The 15,561-nt window shown below is 45.7% G+C and overlaps 1 long non-coding RNA gene across 1 annotated transcript in view; it reads left to right on the forward strand.

Moving 5' to 3' along the window:
• The first annotated feature begins 8,065 nt into the window (after positions 1-8,065).
• LOC100985188 (uncharacterized) overlaps positions 8,066-15,561 on the forward strand; it is a 105,601-nt gene continuing 98,105 nt past the window's right edge. The window contains exon 1 of the long non-coding RNA XR_008625505.2: positions 8,066-8,170. This is a non-coding gene — a long non-coding RNA (uncharacterized LOC100985188). The remainder of the gene's footprint in view (positions 8,171-15,561) is intronic.

A 15,561-nucleotide genomic window follows, 5' to 3' on the forward strand; every position in this document is an offset into this window, starting at 1 on the left:
GGGGGGCTCAGACCACCTGCCTTCTCAGCCCCACAGGCTAGGGAAGATGAGAAGGAATACATCTTTTCCCCTTTGTTTTTTGTTTGTTTTGAGACAGCATCTCTGTCACCCAGGATGAAGCACAGTGGCACAATCAAGGCTCACTGCAGCCTCAAACTCCTGAACTCAAGTGATTCTCCCACCTCAGCCTCCTGAGTAGCTGGAACCACAGGTGCATACCACCATACATGGCTAATTTTTAAACTGTTGTAAAGATGAGGTCTTCCTGTGTTGCCCAGGCTGGTCTCAAACTCCTGGCCTCAAGCAGTCCTCCCACCTCGGTCTCCCAGAGATTACAGGAGTCAGCCCTTTCCACCTTGTAATGAAGAAATTGTCAGTTCTGGAATTCAGAAGATAAAAACATGAAGGACTCTGGGGTGCCCTCAGAGCGATTCTGTGATGATGCTGGCAGATGAGGAGAGGGGAGGGAGGGAAGAGGCGGGCCCCAGGATCCAGAAGCGGTGTCATGAGTGACAAGATACTGGCCATTGCAGGAGGAGATGAGAGCCAGGTCTAAAGGGGGAACACGGGAAGCACAGACTCATCTGCCTGGTGTGCTTAGATTCAGGCCCTCTCTGGATGGAGAGGAGGAGGAGGTGCCTCTTCCCATGGCTAATGAATGAGACTCAAAACCTGCCAGATAATCACGGTGCCTGAGTCTTCCTGAGTCCCTCAAACACAGAGAACACAAAGGGTAGTAACAGGAAACCAGGTTTCCACTGAGGGATTTTCAGTCCTAGATCTTCCCGCTCTAGTCTTTTAGCTGCTGTCAGACCACATTAGAGCAGAATCTTGAACCCAACCACATGACAGCTGCTGGGAATTTCCCCCAGAGGAGAGTGTTGTGACACGAGCAGGCAGAGCAGCTCTGATCCAAGACTTTGCTCCTGGCATCCCTGAATACCCTGACTAGCTTACCTCTTCTTAAAAGTCACTTCCAGAGGCAAAGCTAGGTACTTGGGGGTGGTGTCTACCCACTAAACACACAGAACTGTATATGACTTGCCCAGAGACAAGTTCTTAGATAAAGGCTGTGATTTGCAGCCATAGTGGCCTGACCCTGAGTCCTGGGTTGGCAGGGAGGCCAGGGTGGAGGGTACAGTGGACATGACCCTGGCTTAGAGGTGAAAAGTGTGGGGTTCAGGTCCTGATTCTACCCTGTGTAGCTGTGTGACCTTGAGATATTACTAAGTTCTATACGTTTTAGTTACTTATCTCTAAAATGGAAATAATACTTTCCTCAGAGTGTTATCAAAAAGCGTATAAAATCACTTTGCAAAATGCTGTATTGATGGAAGGAATGATTTCCTTTATTCATTCTGTCTTCCAGATCCAAAGGCTGTTCTTGGGAATGTGTGACAGCTATTGGGTTCAAGGGAAGCATCTGGAAAGGTGTGTGTGTAGTGAGGGCAAGAAGAGAGGAAGGGGGAGTAAAAGATAGGGGAAGTGGTGTTCCCTGTAGTCATAAGGACATGACATGAGCTTCTCATTCACACAGTAAGAGTCAATAAGCACCTGGTGGAAGCCACTGGCTTGAAACATCCACGGGCCTGATGCTACCCCGATATAGGGAGGGTAAACAGGGGCAGCCAGAAAATGGGGTTGTGAGCATGGGGAGAGAGTGAGGGGCAGACTCGTGATGAGGTGCTGGCTGTGACTCTTCAGGCCTCGATCTCAGATTCGGGCTCCTCTTTTTACGCATCTTGTCCGCCTTCATTCCCACTGCCAACCATTTGGCCCTGCGTTCTACTCCTAATTCTCCAGAGAGAATTTGACGCCCTCCCCTCACCAGGTTGCCCTGGTTCAGAGCTTGAACTCTCATTATAGGGTACATGGTTTGCTTAGGATATAAACAGTAGCTCAAGTTTTTGAGGGACTCCTATGCGCCAGGTACAGTGCTAGGTACATATCTCACTAATATAACCCTCCAAACAACCCTACTGCAGTAGCTTCTAATATTTTCCCTATTGTGTAGATAAGCAAACTGAGAGGCTAGATAACCATCAAGTGGTAGAGCTAGGATTTGAATCCAGGCCCACTGGCTTCAGAGCCAGAGCTTGTAAGCAGCTTCCTTACTGCTTCCGAGGTAGGACTGTGAGTGAAGCTGTACCTCTAAGCAAGTGAGTGCTCTCTTAGGAGCTGTGAATGGGTATGGTATGAAAAGGGCTCTATTGCCATTTCAGGTTGATAAACACTGAGGGAAGGGGTACATGGCTCCTTGACATGTTCCAGTAGAGAAACTTTCTCCCTTTGTTGACTCTGGAGTTTCTTTCCCAACATTATCTAAGCAGAGAACTCATTTTTATTTTTTGCAACATGCCTACTAATCTACAATGGACTACAGGACTGCTGGTTTGGGAAATGCTCTCCTAGACTTACCCTCCACCCCACACCACTCAGCACCAGGGCAGCTAGGACTTCTGCAGAGCACCAAGTGTTTGGTGGCCAGTCAGCTCAGATGGCAACCACAGGCTGGTAATTAACCAGGGTCAGGCAGCAGCTGCCGTCCCCGGGCTGATGAAGAAGCCATCCAATAGAGTTGGGTGGTTTATTTCTTGCTTTCATTTCCCTCTGTCACTGCTCTTGTCTAGACCCTTTATAGATCAAGTCTGCACTGTCACAACAGTTTCCTGACAAGTGTCCCTGCCAGCTGGTTCTTCCCTCCAGTCCACCCTACACACCTGGCCAGATCTGTCTTCCTAACATGAGGCTTGGAGCTTGCCACTCTCCTGTCCCAAATGTATCAATTCAGCTTTCAGGACTGTCTTGGTTCCTTTTTCCCCCTGCACACCCTATACTGTAGATGCAGCTGAATCATTTCAGGCCCCTCTGTGCTCTGCACATTCTGCTTCCTCTGGCCAGTGCTTGAAGAGCTCCTTCCTGCCTCAGGAAGGGAGGGAGTTTCTTTCCCAACATTATCTAAGCAAAGAACTCCTTTTTATTTTTTGCAACATTCCCACTAATCTACAATGGACTACAGGACTGCTGGTTTGGGAAATGCTCTCCTGTCACAGTCCTGTGTTCTCACTCAGTCACTTACCTATTCAATAAGCATTTATTTTGTGCCTATGTGCCAGGTCCTGGGCTAGAATAATACACACTCCTTAACCTAAAGAAACTAATAAAAACAGATACATCTACAATGGAGTGATGTGTATTATGATAGAGTGATACTCAGGGTTTCACAGGCAGGGACACTATCTCTGCCTAGGGCACAAAAGGCAAGTCAGGGCAGGCTTCCTGGAGAAGGGGATGTTGAAGCTTAAAGGACGAAATGGTGTTAGGCATTTGAAGGCATATGGTATGCCAGGAACTGGCCAAGGATGTGTTGGGTACCTGGATCTTTGCAATAGGCTAAGCAGGCAGGTTCTCCCCAACCTCTCTGTCCTCAGGGAGAATCTCAGGCTAATTCTGCTGACCTGCAGAAGCCAGGTGAGGGGACAACACTTGTTCTCATCAGGAGGTGGGGTCTAGGGGCTGAAAGGTGGAAAGGGGGACAATGCCTCACATGCTCCCTGCATCCTGTGGTTCAGGGACCAATTCCTCCTCCTCCCCAGCTCCCAAGTCTCCTCTAAGAGATACAGACATTCAAGCAGTTTGGTTGCCAGGGGCAACCCTAGAAGGCAGCTTTATTCCAAAGGCAGGCACTGAAGCCCCTACCCGGGGGCCTCATAGCCTGGCTCTGATAGACAAGGGGTAGGTGGTTCAATTCGGCCAGTCCCCTTTGGGAGGTGACAGGACAGAGTCTGAGTAGCGCGTGTGGAAGATAACCCTTCCAGCCACTCAGCAGGGCCCTGAGAAAAGAAAGGTGACCCACAAAACAGTAGATGGCATTTTAATCCACACGAATACTTAATATGAGTAACATAACCTTGTTTTTTCTGAGACGCAGCCTAATTTATTTCAGGCCTCAGGCTTAGTAACTAACCGCTGACAACCTGCAGGTCTGGTGCATGTGTGTGTAGGTCTGCAGTGTTAATGAGATTGTAGAGGTGGTGAATTTCTCTTGTTCACAATTTTCCTGCTCTGTTGAGGCTGTCCACCAGTAAGTTGCTCCTTTTCCTGAGCTAGGACTTGTGATCTGGGAATATGGAGACTACCTAGAAGGCAGAGGGTACAGGCTCCTCTTGAGAGAGCATGCCTGGTGCAAATGACAGGCAGTTGGGTTTACCAACGCTCCCTGCTTCTTTCTCTCATTCCTGTTATTCTGCCTGCTTACATTGCCCTCTGCTCTCCCCACAATGAGAGAAGCTTGTGCTATGTGGAGTCAGAACACCTGGGTTTGTTTCTGCTCTGTGACTTGGATGATGTATTTAATCATCTTGAGCCTCAGTGTTTTTACCTGTGAAATGGAAACAGTAGCACCTGCCATACCCAATCACAGGGTTATTGCAAATATCAAATGAGATAATTGATGAGAAAGTGTTTTGTAAACCAAGTAATGAGGAGGAGGAGGAGGAGAAAGTTGTTGAGTGGTTACTGTGCTAATTGCTGTTCTCTTTATTTATATTATCTCTTTCTTTTCTCTTCTTTTCTTTCTTTCTTTTTTTTTTTTTTTTGAGACAGAGCCTCACTCTGTCTCCTGGAGTGCAGTGGCATGATCTCGGCTCACTGCAGCCTCCACCTCCCAGGTTCCAGCAATTCTTCTGCTTCAACCTCCCAAGTAGCTGGGATTACAGGCGTGTGCCACCACACCTGGCCTATTTTTGTATTTTTAGTAGAGACGGGGTTTCACCATGTTAGCCAGGCTGGTCTCGAACCCTTGACCTCAGGTGATCCACCCGCCTTAGCCTCCCAAAGTGCTGGGATTACAAGAGTGAGCCACCATGCCCGGCTGAGACTTATTTATGTATTTAAGACAGAGTCTTGCTCTGTCTCCCAGGCTGGAGTACCGTAGCACCATCTCAGCTCACTGAAACCCCTGCCTCCTGGGTTCAAGTGATTCTCATGCCTTAGCCTCCCGGGTAGCTGGGATTATAGGCATGCGCCACCACACCTGGCTAATTTTTTTATTTTTAGTAGAGACAGCGTTTCACCATGTTGGCCAGGCTGGTCTCAAACTCCTGATCTCGTGATCTGCCTGCGTCAGCCTCCCAAAGTGGTATGATTACAGGCGTGAGCCACCATGCCTGGCCTATACAGCCTTTAAGAGCAGAATCTTCCTGCTTTCTAATTTCTTCCAGTTTATGTCAAATCACTGCCCTCTGGCCCAGCGTGTCCCAAACACATGAGCTTCCATTATCATTTCAGGGCCTGCCATGGCAGGTCTAGTTTAGGGCCTTTGCACTAGTTGTTCCCACAGCCTGGAAGCTGCTGCTCTGAGATCTTTGCCTGGCTGGCAACTTCTTATTCAAATTTTATCCTAAATCACAAATCTTTCCCAATCTCCCAATTTAAAATAGCTTCCTTGGGGGCAAAAACATAGACTGTACACATGTACTTGCTTTTGTATGAATACATTTCTCTGCAAGGATGCACAAGAAATTAACATTTTGTTGCTTATGGGGAAGGAAAGTGGATAGCTAGGAAACAGGGCAGGAAAAGAGACTTATCTGCATATCTTTTTCTATTTTTAAAAAATGTAGATTCATTAAATATATTATCTATTCAAAAATGAATTAAAAAATAAATAAAAAGAGAAAATAAAGTAGGCCCCTGCTGAGCATCCAACCTTCCTTTCTTCCTTCCTTCCTTTTTTTTCTATCTCTATTTCTCTCTCTCTTTCTTTTTTAGAGACAGGGTCTTACCCTTTTGCCCAGGTTGGAGTGCAGTGGTGTGATCACAGTTCACTGTAACTTCATGATCCTCTGGCCTCAGCCTTCCAAGTAGCTAGGACCACAGCTGTGTGCCCACCAGGTTTGCCTGGGTATTTTAAAAAATATTTATTTTGCAGGAATAGGGGATCTCGCTATGTTACCCAGGATGGTCTCAAACTCCTGGCCTCAAGTAATCCTCCCAAAATGCTGTGATTACAGGAATGAACCACTGTGCCAGCCTCTTTATTTACTTTATAAATTTTGTTTACAAAACAGGTGGTAGGCAGATTCGGCCCATGACTATAGCTTGCTGATCTGATCCCTGCTCTATCATATCTTATTTGATATATATCCTGGCATTAATTATTGGTTTCCTCATTTCTTATCTGCCTCTCCCCACCCCCACATACTAGAATGCAAGCCCCATGAGAGTAGGGTGCCTCTCTGTCTCGTTACCACCATATGCCTACACCTGGAACCATTTCTGGCTCATAAAGACTCAATAAATAATTGTCAAATGAATATTTGAATGTATTATGTTTGTCTGGGCTGAAGAGAAGAGCAACTCTATTTGAAGGGAGATCAGATGAGATAAACTTCTGATGGCAGCCCCTCTGGGAAGAATAATTTCCAGTTTGATCATCCTCAAGACAGTCCAACCTGTAGTTCTTGCCTCAAGGAGGAGCTGCTCATGCCGACCTCCTGACAGCAGATATGAAACTGAGTAGTACCTGTCCTCCTAGGACACGTTCCAGAAGAGAGGAGAACCGATGGATTAATCACTTTTCAATTTAAGAAGAAAAAGTACTTTACACACACACACACACACACACACACACACCCAGGAGAGACCTCAGAGCCCAGGGAAGCTGCTCAGTTGGCAAGTTGGGCTTTGCAGACTAATATAGTTGCCTTGCCTGAGGGTATGGAGGAACCGGAATTCTGACTACCAGAATGACATGGGGAACAGCCAGGACCTGGAGAGGCGGAGGAGGTGGGGGAAAGTGGGAGAACGGAGTTTGGCACATTCCAATTTAGGCAGCACATTGCCCTGAACAAACAGCCTGAATCACCACGTGCTTATTAATTTAAAAACTGTTTCTGAATCAACACATTCTTTGCCTGTCCAGGGCTGGGCTTTTTGCAGCCATGTAGCACACTGGCCAAGAAAGTGTGGGGTCCTGAAGGAGAAATGGCACTAGAGGAATCACCCGAGCCACTGGGCACTGCCTCCCAAGGCTTGCAAGACAGCGCAGAGGGTTCCCAGACTGCGCTACTTTTGTTCCCTTGGAAGAAAGTCAGTAGGCAGATGCCTCTTCTACCTCCCCCAACACTCTCTTCAACACCAGACTCCCTCTCCAGCTCACTCAGAGGAAGCTGGGAAGGTTCCAGTGGTGCGCTCCTGAGAAGCAGTGGGAAGGGCCAAGGTTACGAGTTACCCAGGCATGGGGGCGAACCCTGGCTCCCTCACTTGCTAGTTGTGTATTCTCTCTGTCTCTCTCTCTCCGTCTCTCTCTCTTTCTCTTTCTCTCTCGGAGAGACAGAAATGAGGTCTCGCTATATTACCCAGGCTGAAGACTGGACTCCAACTCCTGACCTGGGCTCAAGTGATCCTCCTGCCAGTCTCCCAAGTAGCTGGGACTCCGGGCACACGCCACTGCGCGCTTGGCTGTAATCTTGATCAAATCATGTAAAATTCCTGAACCACAAGTTTTTTTTTTTTCTACAGTAACACCCTGTGGAGTTATGAAAATTAAAATAAAATAATGTGCCTAAAGCACAGGGACCAGAGAAGCAGCCGGATAAAGAGAAGGTCTTGGGGAGGGAGGAGGGCAGGGTATTGGCCCTCCAGCGGCCAGCAAGGAAAATGATGCGGCCCATCTTTGGGTACTTGCAGCTGAGCCCACAGAGTCACATGTTTTATCCCCGCACAGTAGGGAATGTCCTTTGACTTTTCTGACCCAGGATCTAGCTTGGCAACGCCGGGTCCTCCGGTACTCAGGACCGTCACTTGGCTCTCACTGGCTGGTTCTCTTGGAGTTTTGAGAGAGCTCTGAGAGGTCCTTGAATCCTTTCTCCTTCCCTCTTGTAGTGATGTCTCTCTCTCAGACAAACCCAGGGACTGCTGGCCATCAGCTGAGCCCGAGGGGAGCGAGGCCACAGCCCATGAGATGTACCCCACACTTCCTCTGCCCCGCCCCCCAACCAGGACTGTGTCTGTGTTTTTCAGGGTGTGCTGCTGGAGCCCTGGGAGGAGGGGGTTGGGCAGTCGCTGGCGCTGCCGCTGGTGGTCCCTGTGCTTGAAGTGCCGGTGGTATCGGAGTCCATGCACCCAAGGCCCAGCACCCAGCAACATTCTCTGGCCCAGCAGAGGGGTGAGAGATCAAAGGAGGGGGCGTGGGGCATGGATTGCTTCTGGGCAGACCCATGCCAATGTGACATGGGGTTTCCTGCCTGAGTGTTACTGTGTGGCTGTGCCTGCCACGCTCATCTGGTGTGTGTGTGTGTGTGTGTGTGTGTATGGGTGGGTGTTGGGGGGTGTACAGACGCTCTGGGTATGTAGGGGGGTCAGCACTAGGGGGGCTTCTAGGATTTGTCTGTGGTCTCATCTCCGCCCTCCCTGCTCCTGGAGGGGGAGCTGTAACTCAGCCCGGAGGCCACCTAGCTGATTCCCCTCCCCCCACCCACCAGCCGCTCGCTCTGTCACAACAAGGAGCTTTGGCAGAAAGGGAGGGGAGCGTGGGTGCTGCGGAGAGAAAAACACCCCAAAGTTTCAGAAAAAATGGCAGGAGAGATGCCAGCACCCAGGAGCAGGAGCCTTCTGCTTCTCACAGCCTGCACTGCTGGGCTGGGGGGAGACCACGGTTTCCTTTCCTTCCTTTCTCCCTTCCTTCCCTCCCCGCCCCTTGCTGCGTGATATTCAGGAAAAGGAAACATTACAGTGAGGGGAGAAAGGGAACAAAGAGATGCTTTTCAGAGGGGTCATGGGATCTTTCCGTAGCCACCAGAAGACACAGTTCTGGGCTCTGCTTGCTCTGGGCTAAGTGGGTGTGTATGTGTATGTGTGTGTAGAAGAGAACAAAAAGAGAGAATGTGTGTGTTAGTGTGTTAGTTTATGCATGCCTGTGAGTAAATGTGTGTCTGAGTGTGGATGTGAATTGGGCGTGCATGTGTGTGTTGGGAAACAGTAAAGATAAAAGCAGACAGAACAAAAAGAATCATATACAAGATTGGTTAGACAGCTGCCTTTAGTTAGTCTACACATGAATACTTGAAAAATGTTTGTGCAATAGGTTGGCCGTTACCCAATATTGCGCGGCATTAGAATAAACATGTATACAATGAAAAACCTCCAGATTGACACTTCTTCCTCATGCTTTTGAAATCAGGGTATTTCATTTGGGCAATGACTCCTTTTCTGCAGGGTAAAAACTTCATTTACTCGCAGGTAGCTGGAACACCATTAAATATTCTTAAGAAATTAGTTAATATTACATGAAGCTTCACGGAGAAAATATAAATATCTATTTATAATGATATATTCACTGTGAATTGACTTCTTTATTGTAGTTGGAACACGTAGCATGAGATCTACGGTCTTAACAAAAATTTAAATACACAATGCAGTAATATTAACTATATTAACTATAGGTGCTATGGTGAACAGAGGTCTAGAACTTATTCATCTTGCATAACTGAAGTTTTATACCTGTTGAACAGCAACTCCCTATTTCCCCCATCCCTCAGCACTTGACAAGCACCTTTCTCGTTTCTGTTTCTATGAGTCTATTTCAGATAATTGGTGTAAGGAGAACAGTGCAGTTTGTGCTTCTGTGACTGTCTTATTTCACCTAGTATAATGTACCCCAAATTCATCCATGTTGTCATATATGACAGAATTTTCTTCTTTTTAAGGCCAAATAATATTTTATTGTATGTATATGCCATGTTTGCTGTATTTGCTTATCTATTGATGGGCATTAGTTTCCATATCATGTGTATTGTAAATAATGCTGCAATAATCAGGAAAATGCAGACATCTCTTGGAGATCTTGATTTCAATTGTTTTGGATAAAAATACAGAAGTGGGATTGTTGGATTATATGACAGACATTTTTCCAAAGAAGACATACACATTGCCAAAAGGTATATGAGAAGATGCTTAACAACACTAACTGTTAGAGAAATGCAAATCAAAACCGTAGTGAGATGTCATCTCGTCTATTAGGATGGCTACTATAAAGGGAAACAAAAGGTAAGAGTTGGCAAATTCATTGGGAAGTAAAATGATTCAGCTGCTGTGGAAAATCGTATGAAGCTTACTCAAATATTATGAATTTTTTTCCCCCAGAATGCTTAGCTCTTTTTGTAACTTTTATTTTAAGTTCAGGGGTACATGTGCAGGTTTGTTATATAGGTAAATCTAAGTCATGGGTCTTTGTGGTACAGATTATTTGATCACCCAGGTATTAAGCCTAGTATCCATTAGTTATTTTTCCTGATCCTCTCCCTCTCACACTCCACCATCCAGTAATCTCCAGTGTTCATTGTTTCCCTTTTTGTGTCCATGTGTTCTCATCATTTAGCTCCCACTTATAAGAGGACATGTAGTGTTTGCTTTTCTGTTCCTGTGTTAGTTTGCTAAGAATTATGGTCTCCGGCTCCTCCTGCAAAGGACATGATCTCATTCTTTTTTATGCCTGCATAGTATTTCATGGTGTATATGAATTAACTTTCGAGTGGAGAAAAGAACTGGTAGATTTGTGAGATTAACAAATATTTCCATAGATTCAAGTTCATTTTCCCAGGGTTTTCTGAGCTTAATAACCTCTCAAGTATCTGAAATATAGTTTTTCTTCCTTTCACAGAGCTATTTATGTTATATATGAACTACAACTTAGAGTATTTAAAACTCAATAAATAGTGAAATTAAAAAAAAAACAAAAAACCTCATTTACTCAAAGCTCAGAATACAGTTTTGTGAGCATTTCACCAAAGTAAGGGCTAGAGTTTCTCTTAGCATTATTTGCTTACAAAATATTTGAGTTTGTAAACAAGATCCCAAGGGAAATATTTATCCCACTCAAGAAAACAAGTTACTTTTACCTCTTTGAAGTATCTATTTGCATTCCAACAATATGGTACTTATAAATCACTCCTTTCTAGCAACTTATTAAAGCAACTCTTAGAGGCAATACTTTTAAAAAATAGCAAGGCTGTATTTTTTTAAAAAAAATTTAAAGGCCTGCAATGACTTTTAACAGCTTATCTGACTTACTGATGTCTATTCGCTTATGATTATAATAACTTCTTACATTTAATGAATGCTCTTCATGCACCAGACACTGCATTAAATGCTTTACATACATGCTCTCATTTGGTCCTCCCAGCCAAGGAAGTACTATTATTTTACAACTAAGGGGTAGAGAAGTAACTTAACCAGTGTCAGGTAGGTAATACATGTCAGGGCAGTACTTAAATCTGAGTTTTGAGTCCAAAGCCCCATGCCTTACCCTACATGCTCAGTTGCATTTCTTTATATTTCTTTCTTTTCTTTTTTTTTTTTTTTTTTTAGTCAGAGTCTCACTCTGTCATCCAGGCTGGAGTTCAGTGGCACGATCTCAGGTCACTGCAACCTCTGCTTTCTGAGTTCAAGCAATTCTCAAGCCTCAGCCTCCGTGTAGCTGAGATTACAGGTGTGCACCACCATGCCCAGCTAATTTTTTTGTATTTTTAGTAGAGCCCCGGTTTCACCATGTTGACCAGGCTGTCTCGAACTCCTCACCTCAAGTGATCCACCCACCTTGGCCTCCCAAAGTGTTGGGATTACAGGCGTGAGCCACCGCGCCTGGCCCATTTCTTTATATTTCACTGCCCAAAGATGTCCAAACATCAGCATGCAGGTGCCTACAGGTGCCTACAGAGGGCTGTCCCCACAAAAATCTTAGCTCCTGGTCCAGACCCACTGTTAGGGCCAGTGCCTGGGCATTATGGGTCAGTCCAGCTCTGAGATTTTAATTCCTGTTGTTGGAATGAGGGGAATAAATGGGCACTCAATCTCTTGGGATTTTTCAGCTCTCTCTGAGGCATCAGATTTTTTTCCTAGGGTCATCTCTGAGAGAAGTATGCCTGGAACATTGGCATGAGGAAATCAATCAATGCAAAGCATATAATGAGGTATGTATTCAGCACCATGAGGACCAACCCAGCGAGAATAAGCTCAGAAGGTTGTAGGAAGAGTGTAGGACTTGGAGAAAGAACAATGACCCTGCACTCCCTCTAGAAGGGGTGAGGGAGAGGGGACCGGGAGGAAAAAGAAGGTGATGGGAAGGGGTTGAGGAGGAGCATGTGGGGTATGTGCAACTGGATGAGTAATGGAAAGCAGCTTTATTACTTTGACTTTTTGAAATAAGAACCAGCTTATGAAGGTGGGGAGGGAACAGCCTGGGAATAAATTAATTGAGAAAGGAAATTAAAGCCATCATTTCTGCTCTGCTGACGAGCAGATGTCAGCATGCCTCTAGCCTCTTGCTATATTCAGTGCTTTTCTAGAGATAAATGGTGGAGCTCAAAGAGGTTCCAACAGGGCCTGTGCTGAACACTTGAAGGCTCTAGGATATTTTGGTCATGAGAAAAGAGGGCTGAAAGTTGAGGACCAGGCTTCTAGGCTCTGAGGATTTTTTTTTTTTTACATTAGCTATTTCACAATTACCAGTAGATTTAACTGCAAAACTGAAGGGAAATCAAGTAAGCATTTATAAAAGAGGAAATTAAGATGCTGGTATTCCTACCAAGATGACTCGAGGGAGAAAGAAAAGAGTTGGAAACACCTTTGCCAAGCCATTGAGAAGCTAGCATTGAGGGCAGAGAGTGCTTGAAGCAACCCAGCCTTAAGGCACTCTCTTAGAAGCAGCCAGGGCAGAGAGCAGCGGGGACAGGCAGTTCCAGCAATAGCTGGCTGAGGAGGATAGAGAGGGAGGCTGGCTCAGCAACCTAGCCTGGGAAAACAACCCCTGTGCTGAAATGCATTAGAAGTTCTCTACCCTGTATCCCAGTACTTTGGGAGGCCAAGGCAGGAGGATCGCTTGAGCTTATGAGTTCAAGACCAGCCTGGGCAACATAGAGAAATATAGATAGACCTTCTGTCTACTAAAAATAAAAAAATTAGCCGGGTGTGTTGGCATGCACTTGTAGTCTCAGCTTCTTTGGAAACTGAGGTGGAAGGATTGCTTGAGCCCTGGAGATGGAGGCTGCAGTGAGCTATAATTGTGCCACTGCACTCCAGCCTGGGCAACAGAATGAGATCCTTTCTCAAAAAAAAAAAAAAGAAGTTATTTGTGAAGACTTACTCCCAGCAAGGGGAGACAGGCAGAGTGTGCACCAGAAACCAGGCATCTTCAACATGGATATTTTGGATCTTTTCTGCATCCAGACAAAGGAACTTATTTACTAACAGCTGGCAGATATGGGCAAAATCACAATTTGATGGTTTAACCAAGGTCTGTATTACGTGCATAGGGGCATCGCATGAAAGAAAAGTATCTCCAAACCCTGTGAGATGTTAACATTTATATGCCCCCTTCATAGGGGGGATGTGAGGGGAGATATAGGCAACTTAGGGGACTGTAAATGATTTTGGGGAAAGATGAATGGGCCCTTAGAAGAACAGGTGACATCATGAGATGGTCTGGGTATGAAGTGGGCCTCTAGTTTCCTCTCCTGGTTAATCTTCCCTAGTTGATGAGATTTCTGGGGACGGGACTCATGACAATGGAGTTCTTCTTGGAGAATCTGTCCTTAGGCAGATGAAGTTCAGAGAAAGCCTCTCCCTGCATTTGCTGTTTCCCAGGTGTCCTCACTTTGAGGCCCAAAGCAGCATATTTTGGGGTGGCATTTTCTGAACTCCTTTAGAGCTAATCTGTCAGAAGGCAGGTGGAGCCTGGGTCAGACGAATCTGAGCATGCCCAAGTTACATAAAAGTTATGTGTCAACAAGCACATCCTGCTCCACTTTTTTTTTCTTTTTTCTTTTTAGAGACAGGGTCTTGCTCTGTCACCCAGGCTGGAGTGCAGTGGCACGATCATGGCTCACTGCAGCCTCAACTTCCTGCCCACCCTACTTTTTTAGTATAATAGCTGAAAGATATGGAATGTGGAATTGATGAAGGGTGACTCATTAAAATTATAATAGCAATTAGGAACAAGCAGAAAAAGACCATAGGCAAGGACAGTTTCATGGCCAAGATCATATGTTTTCCCACATTTTATATTTGGCGAGCGCGTAGGAGGGATCAACACACCCAGACTACTCTCCAGCTACAACTTCGGTTTCAACAAAACCCTGAATCTGACACCCTCGGCCCAGGCCCTCTTTCTCTTTCCTGAGCACTAAGGCTCCTGTTGGTGCTCTTGGCATTAGTGGCTTCAAGGCGAGGGTGAATGGGTTTGTGTTAGTGACTTTGTGGATGAAAGGACACTTGAATTTTCCTTGCCCAGCCTCGGCACTGCCTCAGACATTAAAGGCTATGAAATCTGCGCTGGTGTTTTGGTGAGGGAGTGGAGTAGTCTCAAACCACTTTTTATACCCTATGTGAGAAGGAACTGTCAACCTAAATAACGATCAGAGAGGCTCTCTAAAAGAAAAGGTCTTTATTTTGGAATAGAGCATTGTAATGGGAATATGAAAATGCATGCCATAGTAAACTGTTTGAGTGAAGGAAGACAAAGTCTTTCTTTTTTTTTTTTTTAGATGGAGTCTCGCTCTGTCACCCGGGCTGGCGTGCAATGGTGTGATCTCAGGTCACTGCAACTTCTGCCTCCTGTGCTCAAGTGATTTTCCTGCCTCAGCCTCCCGAGTAGCTGGGATTACAGGCATGCGCCACCACGCCAGATAATTTTTTGTATTTTTAGTATAGACAGGGTTTCTCCATGTTGGTCAGGCTGGTCTTGAACTCTCAACCTCAGGTGATCTGCCTGCCTTGGCCTCCCAAAGTGCTGGGATTACAGGTGTGAGCCACCGTGCCCGGCCCTTTTTTTTTTTTTTTTTTTTGATACACGATCTGGCTCTGTTGCCCAGGCTGGAGTGCAGTGATACGATCTCGGCTCACTGCAGCCTCTGCCTCCCAGGCTCAAGCAATCCTCCCACCTCAGCCTTTCGAGTAGCTGGGACTATAGGCGTGTACCACCATGCCTGGCTAATTTTTATATTTTATGTAGAGATGGGGTTTCATCACGTTGCCCAGGCTGGTTTCAAACTTCTGAACTCAAGCAATCTGCACGCCTCGATCTCCCAAAGTGCTGGGATTACAGATGTGAGCCACTGTGCCCAACCTGATAAAGGCTTTTAAAGGAAAAATTAAGAAGATTCCATAATTATTTAAAAATAATTATCCTTGGCTTTAAAGATCAATATTAAGGGTGATGCCAGTCTGAGCTTGGACAGGCAGTTGCTGGGCAGATGTCCTTGCAGAAGTATTTTTTTATGAAATGTTGTGAAGGCCTTCATGCAAGGTTGTGGGTTTTACAGTCTTTTGTGATTTTTTTTTTTTTTTTAAATCAGGCATACAAGCATGAAAACCCTCTCTTCATGGCCTGCCCTGATTCTATTTGTCAGGGTTTTCTTTTTTTCTTTTTCTTTTTTTTTTTGAGATGGAGTCTTGCTCTGTTGCCCAGGCTGGAGAGTAGTGGTGCAATCTCAGCTCACTGCAACCTCTGCCTCCCAGGTTCAAGCAATTCTCCTGCCTCAGCCTCCCAAGTAGCTGGGACTA

This window comes from Pan paniscus, chromosome 4 (genome assembly GCF_029289425.2).
Source record: "Pan paniscus chromosome 4, NHGRI_mPanPan1-v2.0_pri, whole genome shotgun sequence".
NCBI classification, from domain to species: Eukaryota; Metazoa; Chordata; class Mammalia; order Primates; family Hominidae; genus Pan; species Pan paniscus.